This window comes from Castor canadensis, chromosome 10 (assembly GCF_047511655.1).
Source record: "Castor canadensis chromosome 10, mCasCan1.hap1v2, whole genome shotgun sequence".
NCBI classification, from domain to species: domain Eukaryota; kingdom Metazoa; phylum Chordata; class Mammalia; order Rodentia; family Castoridae; genus Castor; species Castor canadensis.
In genome coordinates, this window is record NC_133395.1 from 86,254,972 (window position 1) to 86,278,112 (window position 23,141).

General features: G+C 67.7%; 10 non-coding genes across 10 annotated transcripts; all 10 read right to left on the minus strand.

Moving 5' to 3' along the window:
• Nucleotides 1–599: 599 nt before the first annotated feature.
• Nucleotides 600–718, minus strand: LOC141412664 (5S ribosomal RNA). The gene has a single exon (XR_012437506.1). It is a non-coding gene; the product is annotated as a 5S ribosomal RNA (ribosomal RNA).
• Nucleotides 719–2,867: 2,149 nt separating this feature from the next.
• On the minus strand, nucleotides 2,868–2,986 carry LOC141412676 (5S ribosomal RNA). Its single transcript, XR_012437518.1, has one exon. It is a non-coding gene; the product is annotated as a 5S ribosomal RNA (ribosomal RNA).
• A 2,144-nt stretch (nucleotides 2,987–5,130) lies between these two features.
• LOC141412549 (5S ribosomal RNA) lies at nucleotides 5,131–5,249 on the minus strand. The gene has a single exon (XR_012437391.1). It is a non-coding gene; the product is annotated as a 5S ribosomal RNA (ribosomal RNA).
• A 2,147-nt stretch (nucleotides 5,250–7,396) lies between these two features.
• On the minus strand, nucleotides 7,397–7,515 carry LOC141412687 (5S ribosomal RNA). Its single transcript, XR_012437529.1, has one exon. It is a non-coding gene; the product is annotated as a 5S ribosomal RNA (ribosomal RNA).
• Nucleotides 7,516–9,637: 2,122 nt separating this feature from the next.
• On the minus strand, nucleotides 9,638–9,756 carry LOC141412698 (5S ribosomal RNA). The gene has a single exon (XR_012437540.1). It is a non-coding gene; the product is annotated as a 5S ribosomal RNA (ribosomal RNA).
• A 2,141-nt stretch (nucleotides 9,757–11,897) lies between these two features.
• LOC141412709 (5S ribosomal RNA) lies at nucleotides 11,898–12,016 on the minus strand. The gene has a single exon (XR_012437551.1). It is a non-coding gene; the product is annotated as a 5S ribosomal RNA (ribosomal RNA).
• Nucleotides 12,017–14,161: 2,145 nt separating this feature from the next.
• On the minus strand, nucleotides 14,162–14,280 carry LOC141412836 (5S ribosomal RNA). The gene has a single exon (XR_012437678.1). It is a non-coding gene; the product is annotated as a 5S ribosomal RNA (ribosomal RNA).
• A 2,145-nt stretch (nucleotides 14,281–16,425) lies between these two features.
• On the minus strand, nucleotides 16,426–16,544 carry LOC141412720 (5S ribosomal RNA). The gene has a single exon (XR_012437562.1). It is a non-coding gene; the product is annotated as a 5S ribosomal RNA (ribosomal RNA).
• Nucleotides 16,545–18,688: 2,144 nt separating this feature from the next.
• Nucleotides 18,689–18,807, minus strand: LOC141412991 (5S ribosomal RNA). Its single transcript, XR_012437833.1, has one exon. It is a non-coding gene; the product is annotated as a 5S ribosomal RNA (ribosomal RNA).
• A 2,145-nt stretch (nucleotides 18,808–20,952) lies between these two features.
• LOC141412732 (5S ribosomal RNA) lies at nucleotides 20,953–21,071 on the minus strand. The gene has a single exon (XR_012437574.1). It is a non-coding gene; the product is annotated as a 5S ribosomal RNA (ribosomal RNA).
• Nucleotides 21,072–23,141: the final 2,070 nt, after the last annotated feature.

A 23,141-nucleotide genomic window follows, 5' to 3' on the forward strand; every position in this document is an offset into this window, starting at 1 on the left:
CTGCCGCTGGCATCCGGAGCTCTGGCGGCCTGCGCCCTCTGTCCCTGTGACCGCAGGCTCTGCCGTGGGAGGCGGGATCCCACGTAGAGGTCGCGCGCTGGCTGCCCTGTCTTGGGTTGAGCGACGGAGCGCGACGTGGAGCAGCACCCGACTGAGGCTCCCTGCTTCTCTGTCCCCTGGCGTCTTGCCCTGGACCCAGTGCACCACCTTGTGGCGAGCCCAGGTGTGGCGCGTCCCGCTGTGGGGCCCGCTGGGGTGCAGGACCCACTTTCTCATGGCTTCCGCACGTCCCTCCCCGCCCGCCTGGAGGGCAGTTGGGGAGCGGTCCCCAACGTGGCCTGGGACCAACCTCGCTGGTGACCCGTGTCGCGGGCGCGCGCCCCAGGAGAGTGTGGGGAGGGGAGAGGATTCGGGGACGTAGCTGTGAGGATTCGGTGTGCGTGGGTCTGGCGGGTGGCCCGGACGGGGTCGGGGTCGTGGTCACGGTGGGTCGTTGTGGTGGTGGTGGTGGTGGTGGTGCTGGGGGTGGTGGTGGTGGTGGGGGGGGTGGTGGCGAAGTCCCCGAAGACAAAAGGAGCAGCGAGGGAGGGAGGAGCAAAAGCCTACAGCACCCGGTATTCCCAGGCGGTCTCCCATCCAAGTACTAACCAGGCCCGACCCTGCTTAGCTTCCGAGATCAGACGAGATCGGGCGCGTTCAGGGTGGTATGGCCGTAGACGCTAGCCGCCGCCTCCGGGAGCCCCAAGAGCCTGCCGAGGGCCCCGGCGTGCGTCTCCACGCTGCTCTCCTGGCACGGCTGGGAGTCCGGGTGGGGGCTGGCAGCCCGGGGCCAGCGGCCAGAGGCCCCGCGCGCCTGCTCGGGCAGCCGGTCTCGCCCAGGTGGCCGCTGGGTGGCTTTCTTCCCGAGGTGTCCTGCTGCCAGGACGAGGGTCAAGTTTTCTCGGGGGAAAATTTCTCAGTGCTCTCGGGCGCTTGTTCTTCTGGGAATGTCCACTGCTGTGGCCAAGGCGGGGGACGCACAGCTCGGGCCAGGGCAAGCAGCCGCCCTCCTCCGTCGCCTCCTGGAGCCGTATCCTTGGGTGGGTGCGTGGCTCCCAGCGGAGGTCTCGGGGACCCTTCCGGTCCTCTTCGTCCGGAAAGCGACACTGCCCCTCCAGCCCATCAGGAAAACGGCAGCCGCGCCCTTCGCCGACCCGCTCCGCCCTCCTCCACACTCAGGGCCTGGGGCTGCGGGGCTGAATCGTGAGGCTTTCCAGCCCAGGACTTCACCTCTGGCCCCTTTCACACCCGGGATCTTGGGAAGAAGAAACAAAACCAAACACAGCCAAAGCCATCTCCTCCGACCCGGGGCCCCTCCACATCCCTTCCGATCCCGGGTTCCTGCCGGCCTCCCGGGGCGTTTCTCCCAGGCAGGCCTTCGCGGCCACTACACGGGGCTGAGCACTCGAGTCCTCGGGCGTCACGGGGCCCGCGGCCACGCCAAGCACGCACGACTCCCGGGTCTCGTCTGCTCCTGGGTGCCCTGGGCCTCTTCCCTGTGCCGCTGCTGGGTCTTGTGCCCCTGCTTGGCCTCCATCAGACCCGGCCCCGTGCTACGCGGCCACGTGCTACAGGATCGTGCCAGCAGAACTCTCCCTGGCTGAGCCCCGTACCCACCCTCCTGCCATCCCTGGCCCTGCTAGCAAATGGCAGAGATCCTCTGGCCTCCGAGCCCAGACAAAAATCCTGATGCAGATGGCCGAGGGGCCGCAAACCAAGGCTTCGCTTGTTCCCGCTCAGGCCCCAGCCATACCCTCTTGTCCTTCGGCTGCTCGTGTGTGGGGTGGGGGAGAGGAGGGTGCGTCCCCGTGCGTGCGTGCGTGGTCTGGGTGTCTCTGTGTGGTGTGTGTGTGTGTGTGTGTGTGTGTGTGTTAGATGCCGTGCCTGGTGTAGGTGGGGAAGAGCAAGCCCTCACGCACAGAGCCCCATCACACACTGGGGCCGGGCCGAGGGGGTCAATCTGCTCGGCCTGATTGCGTTGGGCATACATTGCAGAAGGTGGATTTTCCAAGGCGGAGCAGAGGGTCCCGGCACCTGAGGTTGTCCACGGGGAGAATGTCTGTTCCACGGGGGCAAGCGGTCCCTTCCGTCGTGCCCAAGCCCATGTGACCCCGAAGGCCAGGTGGCCCCGGTCCTTGAGCTGACTGAGGAGTGCTTTGAGACCCGGAGGGTGGCACAGGCGACTGGGCGCCAGCGGCGGCCCTCCCTCCCTTTGAGCGGGACGGGGAGCTGCCGCTGGCATCCGGAGCTCTGGCGGCCTGCGCCCTCTGTCCCTGTGACCGCAGGCTCTGCCGTGGGAGGCGGGATCCCACGTAGAGGTCGCGCGCTGGCTGCCCTGTCTTGGGTTGAGCGACGGAGCGCGACGTGGAGCAGCACCCGACTGAGGCTCCCTGCTTCTCTGTCCCCTGGCGTCTTGCCCTGGACCCAGTGCACCACCTTGTGGCGAGCCCAGGTGTGGCGCGTCCCGCTGTGGGGCCCGCTGGGGTGCAGGACCCACTTTCTCATGGCTTCCGCACGTCCCTCCCCGCCCGCCTGGAGGGCAGTTGGGGAGCGGTCCCCAACGTGGCCTGGGACCAACCTCGCTGGTGACCCGTGTCGCGGGCGCGCGCCCCAGGAGAGTGTGGGGAGGGGAGAGGATTCGGGGACGTAGCTGTGAGGATTCGGTGTGCGTGGGTCTGGCGGGTGGCCCGGACGGGGTCGGGGTCGTGGTCACGGTGGGTCGTTGTGGTGGTGGTGGTGGTGGTGGTGCTGGGGGTGGTGGTGGTGGTGGGGGGGGTGGTGGCGAAGTCCCCGAAGACAAAAGGAGCAGCGAGGGAGGGAGGAGCAAAAGCCTACAGCACCCGGTATTCCCAGGCGGTCTCCCATCCAAGTACTAACCAGGCCCGACCCTGCTTAGCTTCCGAGATCAGACGAGATCGGGCGCGTTCAGGGTGGTATGGCCGTAGACGCTAGCCGCCGCCTCCGGGAGCCCCAAGAGCCTGCCGAGGGCCCCGGCGTGCGTCTCCACGCTGCTCTCCTGGCACGGCTGGGAGTCCGGGTGGGGGCTGGCAGCCCGGGGCCAGCGGCCAGAGGCCCCGCGCGCCTGCTCGGGCAGCCGGTCTCGCCCAGGTGGACGCTGGGTGGCTTTCTTCCCGAGGTGTCCTGCTGCCAGGACGAGGGTCAAGTTTTCTCGGGGGAAAATTTCTCAGTGCTCTCGGGCGCTTGTTCTTCTGGGAATGTCCACTGCTGTGGCCAAGGCGGGGGACGCACAGCTCGGGCCAGGGCAAGCAGCCGCCCTCCTCCGTCGCCTCCTGGAGCCGTATCCTTGGGTGGGTGCGTGGCTCCCAGCGGAGGTCTCGGGGACCCTTCCGGTCCTCTTCGTCCGGAAAGCGCCACTGCCCCTCCAGCCCATCAGGAAAACGGCAGCCGCGCCCTTCGCCGACCCGCTCCGCCCTCCTCCACACTCAGGGCCTGGGGCTGCGGGGCTGAATCGTGAGGCTTTCCAGCCCAGGACTTCACCTCTGGCCCCTTTCACACCCGGGATCTTGGGAAGAAGAAACAAAACCAAACACAGCCAAAGCCATCTCCTCCGACCCGGGGCCCCTCCACATCCCTTCCGATCCCGGGTTCCTGCCGGCCTCCCGGGGCGTTTCTCCCAGGCAGGCCTTCGCGGCCACTACACGGGGCTGAGCACTCGAGTCCTCGGGCGTCACGGGGCCCGCGGCCACGCCAAGCACGCACGACTCCCGGGTCTCGTCTGCTCCTGGGTGCCCTGGGCCTCTTCCCTGTGCCGCTGCTGGGTCTTGTGCCCCTGCTTGGCCTCCATCAGACCCGGCCCCGTGCTACGCGGCCACGTGCTACAGGATCGTGCCAGCAGAACTCTCCCTGGCTGAGCCCCGTACCCACCCTCCTGCCATCCCTGGCCCTGCTAGCAAATGGCAGAGATCCTCTGGCCTCCGAGCCCAGACAAAGATCCTGATGCAGATGGCCGAGGGGCCGCAAACCAAGGCTTCGCTTGTTCCCGCTCAGGCCCCAGCCATACCCTCTTGTCCTTCGGCTGCTCGTGTGTGGGGTGGGGGAGAGGAGGGTGCGTCCCCGTGCGTGCGTGCGTGGTCTGGGTGTCTCTGTGTGGTGTGTGTGTGTGTGTGTGTGTGTGTGTGTTAGATGCCGTGCCTGGTGTAGGTGGGGAAGAGCAAGCCCTCACGCACAGAGCCCCATCACACACTGGGGCCGGGCCGAGGGGGTCAATCTGCTCGGCCTGATTGCGTTGGGCATACATTGCAGAAGGTGGGTTTTCCAAGGCGGAGCAGAGGGTCCCGGCACCTGAGGTTGTCCACGGGGAGAATGTCTGTTCCACGGGGGCAAGCGGTCCCTTCCGTCGTGCCCAAGCCCATGTGACCCCGAAGGCCAGGTGGCCCCGGTCCTTGAGCTGACTGAGGAGTGCTTTGAGACCCGGAGGGTGGCACAGGCGACTGGGCGCCAGCGGCGGACCTCCCTCCCTTTGAGCGGGATGGGGAGCTGCCGCTGGCATCCGGAGCTCTGGCGGCCTGCGCCCTCTGTCCCTGTGACCGCAGGCTCTGCCGTGGGAGGCGGGATCCCACGTAGAGGTCGCGCGCTGGCTGCCCTGTCTTGGGTTGAGCGACGGAGCGCGACGTGGAGCAGCACCCGACTGAGGCTCCCTGCTTCTCTGTCCCCTGGCGTCTTGCCCTGGACCCAGTGCACCACCTTGTGGCGAGCCCAGGTGTGACGCGTCCCGCTGTGGGGCCCGCTGGGGTGCAGGACCCACTTTCTCATGGCTTCCGCACGTCCCTCCCCGCCCGCCTGGAGGGCAGTTGGGGAGCGGTCCCCAACGTGGCCTGGGACCAACCTCGCTGGTGACCCGTGTCGCGGGCGCGCGCCCCAGGAGAGTGTGGGGAGGGGAGAGGATTCGGGGACGTAGCTGTGAGGATTCGGTGTGCGTGGGTCTGGCGGGTGGCCCGGACGGGGTCGGGGTCGTGGTCACGGTGGGTCGTTGTGGTGGTGGTGGTGGTGGTGCTGGGGGTGGTGGTGGTGTGGGGGGGTGGTGGCGAAGTCCCCGAAGACAAAAGGAGCAGCGAGGGAGGGAGGAGCAAAAGCCTACAGCACCCGGTATTCCCAGGCGGTCTCCCATCCAAGTACTAACCAAGCCCGACCCTGCTTAGCTTCCGAGATCAGACGAGATCGGGCGCGTTCAGGGTGGTATGGCCGTAGACGCTAGCTGCCGCCTCCGGGAGCCCCAAGAGCCTGCCGAGGGCCCCGGCGTGCGTCTCCACGCTGCTCTCCTGGCACGGCTGGGAGTCCGGGTGGGGGCTGGCAGCCCGGGGCCAGCGGCCAGAGGCCCCGCGCGCCTGCTCGGGCAGCCGGTCTCGCCCAGGTGGCCGCTGGGTGGCTTTCTTCCCGAGGTGTCCTGCTGCCAGGACGAGGGTCAAGTTTTCTCGGGGGAAAATTTCTCAGTGCTCTCGGGCGCTTGTTCTTCTGGGAATGTCCACTGCTGTGGCCAAGGCGGGGGACGCACAGCTCGGGCCAGGGCAAGCAGCCGCCCTCCTCCGTCGCCTCCTGGAGCCGTATCCTTGGGTGGGTGCGTGGCTCCCAGCGGAGGTCTCGGGGACCCTTCCGGTCCTCTTTGTCCGGAAAGCGCCACTGCCCCTCCAGCCCATCAGGAAAACGGCAGCCGCGCCCTTCGCCGACCCGCTCCGCCCTCCTCCACACTCAGGGCCTGGGGCTGCGGGGCTGAATCGTGAGGCTTTCCAGCCCAGGACTTCACCTCTGGCCCCTTTCACACCCGGGATCTTGGGAAGAAGAAACAAAACCAAACACAGCCAAAGCCATCTCCTCCGACCCGGGGCCCCTCCACATCCCTTCCGATCCCGGGTTCCTGCCGGCCTCCCGGGGCGTTTCTCCCAGGCAGGCCTTCGCGGCCACTAAACGGGGCTGAGCACTCGAGTCCTCGGGCGTCACGGGGCCCGCGGCCACGCCAAGCACGCACGACTCCCGGGTCTCGTCTGCTCCAGGGTGCCCTGGGCCTCTTCCCTGTGCCGCTGCTGGGTCTTGTGCCCCTGCTTGGCCTCCTTCAGACCCGGCCCCGTGCTACGCGGACACGTGCTACAGGATCGTGCCAGCAGAACTGGCCCTGGCTGAGCCCCGTACCCACCCTCCTGCCATCCCTGGCCCTGCTAGCAAATGGCAGAGATCCTCTGGCCTCCGAGCCCAGACAAAAATCCTGATGCAGTTGGCCGAGGGGCCGCAAACCAAGGCTTCGCTTGTTCCCGCTCAGGCCCCAGCCATACCCTCTTGTCCTTCGGCTGCTCGTGTGTGGGGTGGGGGAGAGGAGGGTGCGTCCCCGTGCGTGCGTGCGTGGTCTGGGTGTCTCTGCGTGGTGTGTGTGTGTGTGTGTGTGTGTGTGTTAGATGCCGTGCCTGGTGTAGGTGGGGAAGAGCAAGCCCTCACGCACAGAGCCCCATCACACACTGGGGCCGGGCCGAGGGGGTCAATCTGCTCGGCCTGATTGCGTTGGGCATACATTGCAGAAGGTGGGTTTTCCAAGGCGGAGCAGAGGGTCCCGGCACCTGAGGTTGTCCACGGGGAGAATGTCTGTTCCACGGGGGCAAGCGGTCCCTTCCGTCGTGCCCAAGCCCATGTGACCCCGAAGGCCAGGTGGCCCCGGTCCTTGAGCTGACTGAGGAGTGCTTTGAGACCCGGAGGGTGGCACAGGCGACTGGGCGCCAGCGGCGGCCCTCCCTCCCTTTGAGCGGGACGGGGAGCTGCCGCTGGCATCCGGAGCTCTGGCGGCCTGCGCCCTCTGTCCCTGTGACCGCAGGCTCTGCCGTGGGAGGCGGGATCCCACGTAGAGGTCGCGCGCTGGCTGCCCTGTCTTGGGTTGAGCGACGGAGCGCGACGTGGAGCAGCACCCGACTGAGGCTCCCTGCTTCTCTGTCCCCTGGCGTCTTGCCCTGGACCCAGTGCACCACCTTGTGGCGAGCCCAGGTGTGGCGCGTCCCGCTGTGGGGCCCGCTGGGGTGCAGGACCCACTTTCTCATGGCTTCCGCACGTCCCTCCCCGCCCGCCTGGAGGGCAGTTGGGGAGCGGTCCCCAACGTGGCCTGGGACCAACCTCGCTGGTGACCCGTGTCGCGGGCGAGCGCCCCAGGAGAGTGTGGGGAGGGGAGAGGATTCGGGGACGTAGCTGTGAGGATTCGGTGTGCGTGGGTCTGGCGGGTGGCCCGGACGGGGTCGGGGTCGTGGTCACGGTGGGTCGTTGTGGTGGTGGTGGTGGTGGTGGTGCTGGGGGTGGTGGTGGTGGTGGGGGGGGTGGTGGCGAAGTCCCCGAAGACAAAAGGAGCAGCGAGGGAGGGAGGAGCAAAAGCCTACAGCACCCGGTATTCCCAGGCGGTCTCCCATCCAAGTACTAACCAGGCCCGACCCTGCTTAGCTTCCGAGATCAGACGAGATCGGGCGCGTTCAGGGTGGTATGGCCGTAGACGCTAGCCGCCGCCTCCGGGAGCCCCAAGAGCCTGCCGAGGGCCCCGGCGTGCGTCTCCACGCTGCTCTCCTGGCACGGCTGGGAGTCCGGGTGGGGGCTGGCAGCCCGGGGCCAGCGGCCAGAGGCCCCGCGCGCCTGCTCGGGCAGCCGGTCTCGCCCAGGTGGCCGCTGGGTGGCTTTCTTCCCGAGGTGTCCTGCTGCCAGGACGAGGGTCAAGTTTTCTCGGGGGAAAATTTCTCAGTGCTCTCGGGCGCTTGTTCTTCTGGGAATGTCCACTGCTGTGGCCAAGGCGGGGGACGCACAGCTCGGGCCAGGGCAAGCAGCCGCCCTCCTCCGTCGCCTCCTGGAGCCGTATCCTTGGGTGGGTGCGTGGCTCCCAGCGGAGGTCTCGGGGACCCTTCCGGTCCTCTTCGTCCGGAAAGCGCCACTGCCCCTCCAGCCCATCAGGAAAACGGCAGCCGCGCCCTTCGCCGACCCGCTCCGCCCTCCTCCACACTCAGGGCCTGGGGCTGCGGGGCTGAATCGTGAGGCTTTCCAGCCCAGGACTTCACCTCTGGCCCCTTTCACACCCGGGATCTTGGGAAGAAGAAACAAAACCAAACACAGCCAAAGCCATCTCCTCCGACCCGGGGCCCCTCCACATCCCTTCCGATCCCGGGTTCCTGCCGGCCTCCCGGGGCGTTTCTCCCAGGCAGGCCTTCGCGGCCACTACACGGGGCTGAGCACTCGAGTCCTCGGGCGTCACGGGGCCCGCGGCCACGCCAAGCACGCACGACTCCCGGGTCTCGTCTGCTCCTGGGTGCCCTGGGCCTCTTCCCTGTGCCGCTGCTGGGTCTTGTGCCCCTGCTTGGCCTCCTTCAGACCCGGCCCCGTGCTACGCGGCCACGTGCTACAGGATCGTGCCAGCAGAACTGGCCCTGGCTGAGCCCCGTACCCACCCTCCTGCCATCCCTGGCCCTGCTAGCAAATGGCAGAGATCCTCTGGCCTCCGAGCCCAGACAAAAATCCTGATGCAGTTGGCCGAGGGGCCGCAAACCAAGGCTTCGCTTGTTCCCGCTCAGGCCCCAGCCATATCCTCTTGTCCTTCGGCTGCTCGTGTGTGGGGTGGGGGAGAGGAGGGTGCGTCCCCGTGCGTGCGTGCGTGGTCTGGGTGTCTCTGCGTGGTGTGTGTGTGTGTGTGTGTTAGATGCCGTGCCTGGTGTAGGTGGGGAAGAGCAAGCCCTCACGCACAGGGGCCGGGCCGAGGGGGTCAATCTGCTCGGCCTGATTGCGTTGGGCATACATTGCAGAAGGTGGGTTTTCCAAGGCGGAGCAGAGGGTCCCGGCACCTGAGGTTGTCCACGGGGAGAATGTCTGTTCCACGGGGGCAAGCGGTCCCTTCCGTCGTGCCCAAGCCCATGTGACCCCGAAGGCCAGGTGGCCCCGGTCCTTGAGCTGACTGAGGAGTGCTTTGAGACCCGGAGGGTGGCACAGGCGACTGGGCGCCAGCAGCGGCCCTCCCTCCCTTTGAGCGGGACGGGGAGCTACCGCTGGCATCCGGAGCTCTGGCGGCCTGCGCCCTCTGTCCCTGTGACCGCAGGCTCTGCCGTGGGAGGCGGGATCCCACGTAGAGGTCGCGCGCTGGCTGCCCTGTCTTGGGTTGAGCGACGGAGCGCGACGTGGAGCAGCACCCGACTGAGGCTCCCTGCTTCTCTGTCCCCTGGCGTCTTGCCCTGGACCCAGTGCACCACCTTGTGGCGAGCCCAGGTGTGGCGCGTCCCGCTGTGGGGCCCGCTGGGGTGCAGGACCCACTTTCTCATGGCTTCCGCACGTCCCTCCCCGCCCGCCTGGAGGGCAGTTGGGGAGCGGTCCCCAACGTGGCCTGGGACCAAACTCGCTGGTGACCCGTGTCGCGGGCGAGCGCCCCAGGAGAGTGTGGGGAGGGGAGAGGATTCGGGGACGTAGCTGTGAGGATTCGGTGTGCGTGGGTCTGGCGGGTGGCCCGGACGGGGTCGGGGTCGTGGTCACGGTGGGTCGTTGTGGTGGTGGTGGTGGTGGTGGTGCTGGGGGTGGTGGTGGTGGTGGGGGGGGTGGTGGCGAAGTCCCCGAAGACAAAAGGAGCAGCGAGGGAGGGAGGAGCAAAAGCCTACAGCACCCGGTATTCCCAGGCGGTCTCCCATCCAAGTACTAACCAGGCCCGACCCTGCTTAGCTTCCGAGATCAGACGAGATCGGGCGCGTTCAGGGTGGTATGGCCGTAGACGCTAGCCGCCGCCTCCGGGAGCCCCAAGAGCCTGCCGAGGGCCCCGGCGTGCGTCTCCACGCTGCTCTCCTGGCACGGCTGGGAGTCCGGGTGGGGGCTGGCAGCCCGGGGCCAGCGGCCAGAGGCCCCGCGCGCCTGCTCGGGCAGCCGGTCTCGCCCAGGTGGCCGCTGGGTGGCTTTCTTCCCGAGGTGTCCTGCTGCCAGGACGAGGGTCAAGTTTTCTCGGGGGAAAATTTCTCAGTGCTCTCGGGCGCTTGTTCTTCTGGGAATGTCCACTGCTGTGGCCAATGCGGGGGACGCACAGCTCGGGCCAGGGCAAGCAGCCGCCCTCCTCCGTCGCCTCCTGGAGCCGTATCCTTGGGTGGGTGCGTGGCTCCCAGCGGAGGTCTCGGGGACCCTTCCGGTCCTCTTCGTCCGGAAAGCGCCACTGCCCCTCCAGCCCATCAGGAAAACGGCAGCCGCGCCCTTCGCCGACCCGCTCCGCCCTCCTCCACACTCAGGGCCTGGGGCTGCGGGGCTGAATCGTGAGGCTTTCCAGCCCAGGACTTCACCTCTGGCCCCTTTCACACCCGGGATCTTGGGAAGAAGAAACAAAACCAAACACAGCCAAAGCCATCTCCTCCGACCCGGGGCCCCTCCACATCCCTTCCGATCCCGGGTTCCTGCCGGCCTCCCGGGGCGTTTCTCCCAGGCAGGCCTTCGCGGCCACTACACGGGGCTGAGCACTCGAGTCCTCGGGCGTCACGGGGCCCGCGGCCACGCCAAGCACGCACGACTCCCGGGTCTCGTCTGCTCCTGGGTGCCCTGGGCCTCTTCCCTGTGCCGCTGCTGGGTCTTGTGCCCCTGCTTGGCCTCCTTCAGACCCGGCCTCGTGCTACGCGGACACGTGCTACAGGATCGTGCCAGCAGAACTGGCCCTGGCTGAGCCCCGTACCCACCCTCCTGCCATCCCTGGCCCTGCTAGCAAATGGCAGAGATCCTCTGGCCTCCGAGCCCAGACAAAAATCCTGATGCAGTTGGCCGAGGGGCCGCAAACCAAGGCTTCGCTTGTTCCCGCTCAGGCCCCAGCCATACCCTCTTGTCCTTCGGCTGCTCGTGTGTGGGGTGGGGGAGAGGAGGGTGCGTCCCCGTGCGTGCGTGCGTGGTCTGGGTGTCTCTGCGTGGTGTGTGTGTGTGTGTGTGTGTTAGATGCCGTGCCTGGTGTAGGTGGGGAAGAGCAAGCCCTCACGCACAGAGCCCCATCACACACTGGGGCCGGGCCGAGGGGGTCAATCTGCTCGGCCTGATTGCGTTGGGCATACATTGCAGAAGGTGGGTTTTCCAAGGCGGAGCAGAGGGTCCCGGCACCTGAGGTTGTCCACGGGGAGAATGTCTGTTCCACGGGGGCAAGCGGTCCCTTCCGTCGTGCCCAAGCCCATGTGACCCCGAAGGCCAGGTGGCCCCGGTCCTTGAGCTGACTGAGGAGTGCTTTGAGACCCGGAGGGTGGCACAGGCGACTGGGCGCCAGCGGCGGCCCTCCCTCCCTTTGAGCGGGACGGGGAGCTGCCGCTGGCATCCGGAGCTCTGGCGGCCTGCGCCCTCTGTCCCTGTGACCGCAGGCTCTGCCGTGGGAGGCGGGATCCCACGTAGAGGTCGCGCGCTGGCTGCCCTGTCTTGGGTTGAGCGACGGAGCGCGACGTGGAGCAGCACCCGACTGAGGCTCCCTGCTTCTCTGTCCCCTGGCGTCTTGCCCTGGACCCAGTGCACCACCTTGTGGCGAGCCCAGGTGTGGCGCGTCCCGCTGTGGGGCCCGCTGGGGTGCAGGACCCACTTTCTCATGGCTTCCGCACGTCCCTCCCCGCCCGCCTGGAGGGCAGTTGGGGAGCGGTCCCCAACGTGGCCTGGGACCAACCTCGCTGGTGACCCGTGTCGCGGGCGCGCGCCCCAGGAGAGTGTGGGGAGGGGAGAGGATTCGGGGACGTAGCTGTGAGGATTCGGTGTGCGTGGGTCTGGCGGGTGGCCCGGACGGGGTCGGGGTCGTGGTCACGGTGGGTCGTTGTGGTGGTGGTGGTGGTGGTGGTGCTGGGGGTGGTGGTGGTGGTGGGGGGGGTGGTGGCGAAGTCCCCGAAGACAAAAGGAGCAGCGAGGGAGGGAGGAGCAAAAGCCTACAGCACCCGGTATTCCCAGGCGGTCTCCCATCCAAGTACTAACCAGGCCCGACCCTGCTTAGCTTCCGAGATCAGACGAGATCGGGCGCGTTCAGGGTGGTATGGCCGTAGACGCTAGCCGCCGCCTCCGGGAGCCCCAAGAGCCTGCCGAGGGCCCCGGCGTGCGTCTCCACGCTGCTCTCCTGGCACGGCTGGGAGTCCGGGTGGGGGCTGGCAGCCCGGGGCCAGCGGCCAGAGGCCCCGCGCGCCTGCTCGGGCAGCCGGTCTCGCCCAGGTGGCCGCTGGGTGGCTTTCTTCCCGAGGTGTCCTGCTGCCAGGACGAGGGTCAAGTTTTCTCGGGGGAAAATTTCTCAGTGCTCTCGGGCGCTTGTTCTTCTGGGAATGTCCACTGCTGTGGCCAAGGCGGGGGACGCACAGCTCGGGCCAGGGCAAGCAGCCGCCCTCCTCCGTCGCCTCCTGGAGCCGTATCCTTGGGTGGGTGCGTGGCTCCCAGCGGAGGTCTCGGGGACCCTTCCGGTCCTCTTCGTCCGGAAAGCGCCACTGCCCCTCCAGCCCATCAGGAAAACGGCAGCCGCGCCCTTCGCCGACCCGCTCCGCCCTCCTCCACACTCAGGGCCTGGGGCTGCGGGGCTGAATCGTGAGGCTTTCCAGCCCAGGACTTCACCTCTGGCCCCTTTCACACCCGGGATCTTGGGAAGAAGAAACAAAACCAAACATAGCCAAAGCCATCTCCTCCGACCCGGGGCCCCTCCACATCCCTTCCGATCCCGGGTTCCTGCCGGCCTCCCGGGGCGTTTCTCCCAGGCAGGCCTTCGCGGCCACTACACGGGGCTGAGCACTCGAGTCCTCGGGCGTCACGGGGCCCGCGGCCACACCAAGCACGCACGACTCCCGGGTCTCGTCTGCTCCTGGGTGCCCTGGGCCTCTTCCCTGTGCCGCTGCTGGGTCTTGTGCCCCTGCTTGGCCTCCTTCAGACCCGGCCCCATGCTACGCGGCCACGTGCTACAGGATCGTGCCAGCAGAACTGGCCCTGGCTGAGCCCCGTACCCACCCTCCTGCCATCCCTGGCCCTGCTAGCAAATGGCAGAGATCCTCTGGCCTCCGAGCCCAGACAAAAATCCTGATGCAGTTGGCCGAGGGGCCGCAAACCAAGGCTTCGCTTGTTCCCGCTCAGGCCCCAGCCATACCCTCTTGTCCTTCGGCTGCTCGTGTGTGGGGTGGGGGAGAGGAGGGTGCGTCCCCGTGCGTGCGTGCGTGGTCTGGGTGTCTCTGCGTGGTGTGTGTGTGTGTGTGTGTGTGTGTTAGATGCCGTGCCTGGTGTAGGTGGGGAAGAGCAAGCCCTCACGCACAGAGCCCCATCACACACTGGGGCCGGGCCGAGGGGGTCAATCTGCTCGGCCTGATTGCGTTGGGCATACATTGCAGAAGGTGGGTTTTCCAAGGCGGAGCAGAGGGTCCCGGCACCTGAGGTTGTCCACGGGGAGAATGTCTGTTCCACGGGGGCAAGCGGTCCCTTCCGTCGTGCCCAAGCCCATGTGACCCCGAAGGCCAGGTGGCCCCGGTCCTTGAGCTGACTGAGGAGTGCTTTGAGACCCGGAGGGTGGCACAGGCGACTGGGCGCCAGCGGCGGCCCTCCCTCCCTTTGAGCGGGACGGGGAGCTGCCGCTGGCATCCGGAGCTCTGGCGGCCTGCGCCCTCTGTCCCTGTGACCGCAGGCTCTGCCGTGGGAGGCGGGATCCCACGTAGAGGTCGCGCGCTGGCTGCCCTGTCTTGGGTTGAGCGACGGAGCGCGACGTGGAGCAGCACCCGACTGAGGCTCCCTGCTTCTCTGTCCCCTGGCGTCTTGCCCTGGACCCAGTGCACCACCTTGTGGCGAGCCCAGGTGTGGCGCGTCCCGCTGTGGGGCCCGCTGGGGTGCAGGACCCACTTTCTCATGGCTTCCGCACGTCCCTCCCCGCCCGCCTGGAGGGCAGTTGGGGAGCGGTCCCCAACGTGGCCTGGGACCAACCTCGCTGGTGACCCGTGTCGCGGGCGCGCGCCCCAGGAGAGTGTGGGGAGGGGAGAGGATTCGGGGACGTAGCTGTGAGGATTCGGTGTGCGTGGGTCTGGCGGGTGGCCCGGACGGGGTCGGGGTCGTGGTCACGGTGGGTCGTTGTGGTGGTGGTGGTGGTGGTGGTGCTGGGGGTGGTGGTGGTGGTGGGGGGGGTGGTGGCGAAGTCCCCGAAGACAAAAGGAGCAGCGAGGGAGGGAGGAGCAAAAGCCTACAGCACCCGGTATTCCCAGGCGGTCTCCCATCCAAGTACTAACCAGGCCGGACCCTGCTTAGCTTCCGAGATCAGACGAGATCGGGCGCGTTCAGGGTGGTATGGCCGTAGACGCTAGCCGCCGCCTCCGGGAGCCCCAAGAGCCTGCCGAGGGCCCCGGCGTGCGTCTCCACGCTGCTCTCCTGGCACGGCTGGGAGTCCGGGTGGGGGCTGGCAGCCCGGGGCCAGCGGCCAGAGGCCCCGCGCGCCTGCTCGGGCAGCCGGTCTCGCCCAGGTGGCCGCTGGGTGGCTTTCTTCCCGAGGTGTCCTGCTGCCAGGACGAGGGTCAAGTTTTCTCGGGGGAAAATTTCTCAGTGCTCTCGGGCGCTTGTTCTTCTGGGAATGTCCACTGCTGTGGCCAAGGCGGGGGACGCACAGCTCGGGCCAGGGCAAGCAGCCGCCCTCCTCCGTCGCCTCCTGGAGCCGTATCCTTGGGTGGGTGCGTGGCTCCCAGCGGAGGTCTCGGGGACCCTTCCGGTCCTCTTCGTCCGGAAAGCGCCACTGCCCCTCCAGCCCATCAGGAAAACGGCAGCCGCGCCCTTCGCCGACCCGCTCCGCCCTCCTCCACACTCAGGGCCTGGGGCTGCGGGGCTGAATCGTGAGGCTTTCCAGCCCAGGACTTCACCTCTGGCCCCTTTCACACCCGGGATCTTGGGAAGAAGAAACAAAACCAAACACAGCCAAAGCCATCTCCTCCGACCCGGGGCCCCTCCACATCCCTTCCGATCCCGGGTTCCTGCCGGCCTCCCGGGGCGTTTCTCCCAGGCAGGCCTTCGCGGCCACTACACGGGGCTGAGCACTCGAGTCCTCGGGCGTCACGGGGCCCGCGGCCACGCCAAGCACGCACGACTCCCGGGTCTCGTCTGCTCCTGGGTGCCCTGGGCCTCTTCCCTGTGCCGCTGCTGGGTCTTGTGCCCCTGCTTGGCCTCCTTCAGACCCGGCCCCGTGCTACGCGGCCACGTGCTACAGGATCGTGCCAGCAGAACTGGCCCTGGCTGAGCCCCGTACCCACCCTCCTGCCATCCCTGGCCCTGCTAGCAAATGGCAGAGATCCTCTGGCCTCCGAGCCCAGACAAAAATCCTGATGCAGTTGGCCGAGGGGCCGCAAACCAAGGCTTCGCTTGTTCCCGCTCAGGCCCCAGCCATACCCTCTTGTCCTTCGGCTGCTCGTGTGTGGGGTGGGGGAGAGGAGGGTGCGTCCCCGTGCGTGCGTGCGTGGTCTGGGTGTCTCTGCGTGGTGTGTGTGTGTGTGTGTGTGTGTGTTAGATGCCGTGCCTGGTGTAGGTGGGGAAGAGCAAGCCCTCACGCACAGAGCCCCATCACACACTGGGGCCGGGCCGAGGGGGTCAATCTGCTCGGCCTGATTGCGTTGGGCATACATTGCAGAAGGTGGGTTTTCCAAGGCGGAGCAGAGGGTCCCGGCACCTGAGGTTGTCCACGGGGAGAATGTCTGTTCCACGGGGGCAAGCGGTCCCTTCCGTCGTGCCCAAGCCCATGTGACCCCGAAGGCCAGGTGGCCCCGGTCCTTGAGCTGACTGAGGAGTGCTTTGAGACCCGGAGGGTGGCACAGGCGACTGGGCGCCAGCGGCGGCCCTCCCTCCCTTTGAGCGGGACGGGGAGCTGCCGCTGGCATCCGGAGCTCTGGCGGCCTGCGCCCTCTGTCCCTGTGACCGCAGGCTCTGCCGTGGGAGGCGGGATCCCACGTAGAGGTCGCGCGCTGGCTGCCCTGTCTTGGGTTGAGCGACGGAGCGCGACGTGGAGCAGCACCCGACTGAGGCTCCCTGCTTCTCTGTCCCCTGGCGTCTTGCCCTGGACCCAGTGCACCACCTTGTGGCGAGCCCAGGTGTGACGCGTCCCGCTGTGGGGCCCGCTGGGGTGCAGGACCCACTTTCTCATGGCTTCCGCACGTCCCTCCCCGCCCGCCTGGAGGGCAGTTGGGGAGCGGTCCCCAACGTGGCCTGGGACCAACCTCGCTGGTGACCCGTGTCGCGGGCGCGCGCCCCAGGAGAGTGTGGGGAGGGGAGAGGATTCGGGGACGTAGCTGTGAGGATTCGGTGTGCGTGGGTCTGGCGGGTGGCCCGGACGGGGTCGGGGTCGTGGTCACGGTGGGTCGTTGTGGTGGTGGTGGTGGTGGTGGTGCTGGGGGTGGTGGTGGTGGTGGGGGGGGTGGTGGCGAAGTCCCCGAAGACAAAAGGAGCAGCGAGGGAGGGAGGAGCAAAAGCCTACAGCACCCGGTATTCCCAGGCGGTCTCCCATCCAAGTACTAACCAGGCCCGACCCTGCTTAGCTTCCGAGATCAGACGAGATCGGGCGCGTTCAGGGTGGTATGGCCGTAGACGCTAGCCGCCGCCTCCGGGAGCCCCAAGAGCCTGCCGAGGGCCCCGGCGTGCGTCTCCACGCTGCTCTCCTGGCACGGCTGGGAGTCCGGGTGGGGGCTGGCAGCCCGGGGCCAGCGGCCAGAGGCCCCGCGCGCCTGCTCGGGCAGCCGGTCTCGCCCAGGTGGCCGCTGGGTGGCTTTCTTCCAGAGGTGTCCTGCTGCCAGGACGAGGGTCAAGTTTTCTCGGGGGAAAATTTCTCAGTGCTCTCGGGCGCTTGTTCTTCTGGGAATGTTCACTGCTGTGGCCAAGGCGGGGGACGCACAGCTCGGGCCAGGGCAAGCAGCCGCCCTCCTCCATCGCCTCCTGGAGCCGTATCCTTGGGTGGGTGCGTGGCTCCCAGCGGAGGTCTCGGGGACCCTTCCGGTCCTCTTCGTCCGGAAAGCGACACTGCCCCTCCAGCAAATCAGGAAAACGGCAGCCGTGCCCTTCGCCGACCCGCTCCGCCTTCCTCCACACTCAGGGCCTGGGGCTGCGGGGCTGAATCGTGAGGCTTTCCAGCCCAGGACTTCACCTCTGGCCCCTTTCACACCTGGGATCTTGGGAAGAAGAAACAAAACCAAACACAGCCAAAGACATCTCCTCCGACCCGGGGCCCCTCCACATCCCTTCCGATCCGGGTTCCTGCCGGCCTCCCGGGGCGTTTCTCCCAGGCAGGCCTTCGCGGCCACTACACGGGGCTGAGCACTCGAGTCCTCGGGCGTCACGGGGCCCGCGGCCACACCAAGCACGCACGACTCCCGGGTCTCGTCTGCTCCTGGGTGCCCTGGGCCTCTTCCCTGTGCCGCTGCTGGGTCTTGTGCCCCTGCTTGGCCTCCTTCAGACCCGGCCCCGTGCTACGCGGCCACGTGCTACAGGATCGTGCCAGCAGAACTGGCCCTGGCTGAGCCCCGTACCCACCCTCCTGCCATCCCTGGCCCTGCTAGCAAATGGCAGAGATCCTCTGGCCTCCGAGCCCAGACAAAAATCCTGATGCAGTTGGCCGAGGGGCCGCAAACCAAGGCTTCGCTTGTTCCCGCTCAGGCCCCAGCCATACCCTCTTGTCCTTCGGCTGCTCGTGTGTGGGGTGGGGGAGAGGAGGGTGCGTCCCCGTGCGTGCGTGCGTGGTCTGGGTGTCTCTGCGTGGTGTGTGTGTGTGTGTGTGTGTGTGTTAGATGCCGTGCCTGGTGTAGGTGGGGAAGAGCAAGCCCTCACGCACAGAGCCCCATCACACACTGGGGCCGGGCCGAGGGGGTCAATCTGCTCGGCCTGATTGCGTTGGGCATACATTGCAGAAGGTGGGTTTTCCAAGGCGGAGCAGAGGGTCCCGGCACCTGAGGTTGTCCACGGGGAGAATGTCTGTTGCACGGGGGCAAGCGGTCCCTTCCGTCGTGCCCAAGCCCATGTGACCCCGAAGGCCAGGTGGCCCCGGTCCTTGAGCTGACTGAGGAGTGCTTTGAGACCCGGAGGGTGGCACAGGCGACTGGGCGCCAGCGGCGGCCCTCCCTCCCTTTGAGCGGGACGGGGAGCTGCCGCTGGCATCCGGAGCTCTGGCGGCCTGCGCCCTCTGTCCCTGTGACCGCAGGCTCTGCCGTGGGAGGCGGGATCCCACGTAGAGGTCGCGCGCTGGCTGCCCTGTCTTGGGTTGAGCGACGGAGCGCGACGTGGAGCAGCACCCGACTGAGGCTCCCTGCTTCTCTGTCCCCTGGCGTCTTGCCCTGGACCCAGTGCACCACCTTGTGGCGAGCCCAGGTGTGGCGCGTCCCGCTGTGGGGCCCGCTGGGGTGCAGGACCCACTTTCTCATGGCTTCCGCACGTCCCTCCCCGCCCGCCTGGAGGGCAGTTGGGGAGCGGTCCCCAACGTGGCCTGGGACCAACCTCGCTGGTGACCCGTGTCGCGGGCGCGCGCCCCAGGAGAGTGTGGGGAGGGGAGAGGATTCGGGGACGTAGCTGTGAGGATTCGGTGTGCGTGGGTCTGGCGGGTGGCCCGGACGGGGTCGGGGTCGTGGTCACGGTGGGTCGTTGTGGTGGTGGTGGTGGTGGTGGTGCTGGGGGTGGTGGTGGTGGTGGGGGGGGTGGTGGCGAAGTCCCCGAAGACAAAAGGAGCAGCGAGGGAGGGAGGAGCAAAAGCCTACAGCACCCGGTATTCCCAGGCGGTCTCCCATCCAAGTACTAACCAGACCGGACCCTGCTTAGCTTCCGAGATCAGACGAGATCGGGCGCGTTCAGGGTGGTATGGCCGTAGACGCTAGCCGCCGCCTCCGGGAGCCCCAAGAGCCTGCCGAGGGCCCCGGCGTGCGTCTCCACGCTGCTCTCCTGGCACGGCTGGGAGTCCGGGTGGGGGCTGGCAGCCCGGGGCCAGCGGCCAGAGGCCCCGCGCGCCTGCTCGGGCAGCCGGTCTCGCCCAGGTGGCCGCTGGGTGGCTTTCTTCCCGAGGTGTCCTGCTGCCAGGACGAGGGTCAAGTTTTCTCGGGGGAAAATTTCTCAGTGCTCTCGGGCGCTTGTTCTTCTGGGAATGTCCACTGCTGTGGCCAAGGCGGGGGACGCACAGCTCGGGCCAGGGCAAGCAGCCGCCCTCCTCCGTCGCCTCCTGGAGCCGTATCCTTGGGTGGGTGCGTGGCTCCCAGCGGAGGTCTCGGGGACCCTTCCGGTCCTCTTCGTCCGGAAAGCGCCACTGCCCCTCCAGCCCATCAGGAAAACGGCAGCCGCGCCCTTCGCCGACCCGCTCCGCCCTCCTCCACACTCAGGGCCTGGGGCTGCGGGGCTGAATCGTGAGGCTTTCCAGCCCAGGACTTCACCTCTGGCCCCTTTCACACCCGGGATCTTGGGAAGAAGAAACAAAACCAAACACAGCCAAAGCCATCTCCTCCGACCCGGGGCCCCTCCACATCCCTTCCGATCCCGGGTTCCTGCCGGCCTCCCGGGGCGTTTCTCCCAGGCAGGCCTTCGCGGCCACTACACGGGGCTGAGCACTCGAGTCCTCGGGCGTCACGGGGCCCGCGGCCACGCCAAGCACGCACGACTCCCGGGTCTCGTCTGCTCCTGGGTGCCCTGGGCCTCTTCCCTGTGCCGCTGCTGGGTCTTGTGCCCCTGCTTGGCCTCCTTCAGACCCGGCCCCGTGCTACGCGGCCACGTGCTACAGGATCGTGCCAGCAGAACTGGCCCTGGCTGAGCCCCGTACCCACCCTCCTGCCATCCCTGGCCCTGCTAGCAAATGGCAGAGATCCTCTGGCCTCCGAGCCCAGACAAAAATCCTGATGCAGTTGGCCGAGGGGCCGCAAACCAAGGCTTCGCTTGTTCCCGCTCAGGCCCCAGCCATACCCTCTTGTCCTTCGGCTGCTCGTGTGTGGGGTGGGGGAGAGGAGGGTGCGTCCCCGTGCGTGCGTGCGTGGTCTGGGTGTCTCTGCGTGGTGTGTGTGTGTGTGTGTGTGTGTGTTAGATGCCGTGCCTGGTGTAGGTGGGGAAGAGCAAGCCCTCACGCACAGAGCCCCATCACACACTGGGGCCGGGCCGAGGGGGTCAATCTGCTCGGCCTGATTGCGTTGGGCATACATTGCAGAAGGTGGGTTTTCCAAGGCGGAGCAGAGGGTCCCGGCACCTGAGGTTGTCCACGGGGAGAATGTCTGTTCCACGGGGGCAAGCGGTCCCTTCCGTCGTGCCCAAGCCCATGTGACCCCGAAGGCCAGGTGGCCCCGGTCCTTGAGCTGACTGAGGAGTGCTTTGAGACCCGGAGGGTGGCACAGGCGACTGGGCGCCAGCGGCGGCCCTCCCTCCCTTTGAGCGGGACGGGGAGCTGCCGCTGGCATCCGGAGCTCTGGCGGCCTGCGCCCTCTGTCCCTGTGACCGCAGGCTCTGCCGTGGGAGGCGGGATCCCACGTAGAGGTCGCGCGCTGGCTGCCCTGTCTTGGGTTGAGCGACGGAGCGCGACGTGGAGCAGCACCCGACTGAGGCTCCCTGCTTCTCTGTCCCCTGGCGTCTTGCCCTGGACCCAGTGCACCACCTTGTGGCGAGCCCAGGTGTGACGCGTCCCGCTGTGGGGCCCGCTGGGGTGCAGGACCCACTTTCTCATGGCTTCCGCCCGTCCCTCCCCGCCCGCCTGGAGGGCAGTTGGGGAGCGGTCCCCAACGTGGCCTGGGACCAACCTCGCTGGTGACCCGTGTCGCGGGCGCGCGCCCCAGGAGAGTGTGGGGAGGGGAGAGGATTCGGGGACGTAGCTGTGAGGATTCGGTGTGCGTGGGTCTGGCGGGTGGCCCGGACGGGGTCGGGGTCGTGGTCACGGTGGGTCGTTGTGGTGGTGGTGGTGGTGGTGGTGCTGGGGGTGGTGGTGGTGGTGGGGGGGGTGGTGGCGAAGTCCCCGAAGACAAAAGGAGCAGCGAGGGAGGGAGGAGCAAAAGCCTACAGCACCCGGTATTCCCAGGCGGTCTCCCATCCAAGTACTAACCAGGCCCGACCCTGCTTAGCTTCCGAGATCAGACGAGATCGGGCGCGTTCAGGGTGGTATGGCCGTAGACGCTAGCCGCCGCCTCCGGGAGCCCCAAGAGCCTGCCGAGGGCCCCGGCGTGCGTCTCCACGCTGCTCTCCTGGCACGGCTGGGAGTCCGGGTGGGGGCTGGCAGCCCGGGGCCAGCGGCCAGAGGCCCCGCGCGCCTGCTCGGGCAGCCGGTCTCGCCCAGGTGGCCGCTGGGTGGCTTTCTTCCAGAGGTGTCCTGCTGCCAGGACGAGGGTCAAGTTTTCTCGGGGGAAAATTTCTCAGTGCTCTCGGGCGCTTGTTCTTCTGGGAATGTTCACTGCTGTGGCCAAGGCGGGGGACGCACAGCTCGGGCCAGGGCAAGCAGCCGCCCTCCTCCATCGCCTCCTGGAGCCGTATCCTTGGGTGGGTGCGTGGCTCCCAGCGGAGGTCTCGGGGACCCTTCCGGTCCTCTTCGTCCGGAAAGCGACACTGCCCCTCCAGCAAATCAGGAAAACGGCAGCCGCGCCCTTCGCCGACCCGCTCCGCCTTCCTCCACACTCAGGGCCTGGGGCTGCGGGGCTGAATCGTGAGGCTTTCCAGCCCAGGACTTCACCTCTGGCCCCTTTCACACCTGGGATCTTGGGAAGAAGAAACAAAACCAAACACAGCCAAAGACATCTCCTCCGACCCGGGGCCCCTCCACATCCCTTCCGATCCGGGTTCCTGCCGGCCTCCCGGGGCGTTTCTCCCAGGCAGGCCTTCGCGGCCACTACACGGGGCTGAGCACTCGAGTCCTCGGGCGTCACGGGGCCCGCGGCCACACCAAGCACGCACGACTCCCGGGTCTCGTCTGCTCCTGGGTGCCCTGGGCCTCTTCCCTGTGCCGCTGCTGGGTCTTGTGCCCCTGCTTGGCCTCCTTCAGACCCGGCCCCGTGCTACGCGGCCACGTGCTACAGGATCGTGCCAGCAGAACTGGCCCTGGCTGAGCCCCGTACCCACCCTCCTGCCATCCCTGGCCCTGCTAGCAAATGGCAGAGATCCTCTGGCCTCCGAGCCCAGACAAAAATCCTGATGCAGTTGGCCGAGGGGCCGCAAACCAAGGCTTCGCTTGTTCCCGCTCAGGCCCCAGCCATACCCTCTTGTCCTTCGGCTGCTCGTGTGTGGGGTGGGGGAGAGGAGGGTGCGTCCCCGTGCGTGCGTGCGTGGTCTGGGTGTCTCTGCGTGGTGTGTGTGTGTGTGTGTGTGTGTGTTAGATGCCGTGCCTGGTGTAGGTGGGGAAGAGCAAGCCCTCACGCACAGAGCCCCATCACACACTGGGGCCGGGCCGAGGGGGTCAATCTGCTCGGCCTGATTGCGTTGGGCATACATTGCAGAAGGTGGGTTTTCCAAGGCGGAGCAGAGGGTCCCGGCACCTGAGGTTGTCCACGGGGAGAATGTCTGTTGCACGGGGGCAAGCGGTCCCTTCCGTCGTGCCCAAGCCCATGTGACCCCGAAGGCCAGGTGGCCCCGGTCCTTGAGCTGACTGAGGAGTGCTTTGAGACCCGGAGGGTGGCACAGGCGACTGGGCGCCAGCGGCGGCCCTCCCTCCCTTTGAGCGGGACGGGGAGCTGCCGCTGGCATCCGGAGCTCTGGCGGCCTGCGCCCTCTGTCCCTGTGACTGCAGGCTCTGCCGTGGGAGGCGGGATCCCACGTAGAGGTCGCGCGCTGGCTGCCCTGTCTTGGGTTGAGCGACGGAGCGCGACGTGGAGCAGCACCCGACTGAGGCTCCCTGCTTCTCTGTCCCCTGGCGTCTTGCCCTGGACCCAGTGCACCACCTTGTGGCGAGCCCAGGTGTGGCGCGTCCCGCTGTGGGGCCCGCTGGGGTGCAGGACCCACTTTCTCATGGCTTCCGCACGTCCCTCCCCGCCCGCCTGGAGGGCAGTTGGGGAGCGGTCCCCAACGTGGCCTGGGACCAACCTTGCTGGTGACCCGTGTCGCGGGCGCGCGCCCCAGGAGAGTGTGGGGAGGGGAGAGGATTCGGGGACGTAGCTGTGAGGATTCGGTGTGCGTGGGTTTGGCGGGTGGCCCGGACGGGGTCGGGGTCGTGGTCACGGTGGGTCGTTGTGGTGGTGGTGGTGGTGGTGGTGCTGGGG